Below are 762 nucleotides of genomic sequence, written 5' to 3'. Positions count from 1 at the left end.
AGCTCCGGGGCTATGGAGCTATGGAGCTCCGGGGCTATGGAGCTATGGAGCTCCGGGGCTATGGAGCTCTGGAGCTCTGGAAGTATGGATGATCCAGCACCCTCCGTGGCTGACCGCTGGTGCTCGGGGCCGGTGAACTCGGCACCCGCCTCCGGCGGGTGCCTCGGTGACCGCCGTCGCTTGGGGCCAGTGAACTCGGCACCCGCCTTCGGCGGGTGCCTCGGTGACCGGTTGTCGCTTGGGGCCAGTGAACTCGGCACCCGCCTTCGGCGGGTGCCTCGGTGACCGGTTGTCGCTTGGGGCCGGTGAACTCGGCACCCGCCTTCGGCGGGTGCCTCGGTGACCGGTTGTCGCTTGGGGCCGGTGAACTCGGCACCCGCCTTCGGCGGGTGCCTCGGTGACCGGTTGTCGCTTGGGGCCGGTGAACTCGGCACCCGCCTTCGGCGGGTGCCTCGGTGGCGGTCGGGGTTGGTGCTTGGGGACCGGCTTCGCTTCTGGAAGTCTGGGGGAGGCGGTCTGGTGGTGGTGGCCGACGTTGATGGTGGTGGGGCGGGAAGAAGAAGGTTATAGTCCCCAGCCCGCCGCATAGGAAAATTTTAGGTACCAGGAGTGGATTTTTTTTTGCACCGGCGGTTAGGGGCCGACGCCTTGGTTTGGTGTCCGGGGAAAGTGCCTGCCGCCCGGCCCGGAGAAAGATTAGGCCCCCAGCCCGCCGCGGAGGAAAATTTTAGGTACCAGGAGTGGATTTTTTTTGCACCGGCG

This window comes from Syngnathus leptorhynchus, unplaced genomic scaffold, assembly GCF_054491065.1.
Source record: "Syngnathus leptorhynchus isolate UIUO unplaced genomic scaffold, UIUO_Slep HiC_scaffold_492, whole genome shotgun sequence".
In the NCBI taxonomy this organism is placed as follows: Eukaryota; Metazoa; Chordata; class Actinopteri; order Syngnathiformes; family Syngnathidae; genus Syngnathus; species Syngnathus leptorhynchus.
Note: the sequence above shows the minus strand (reverse complement) of the source record.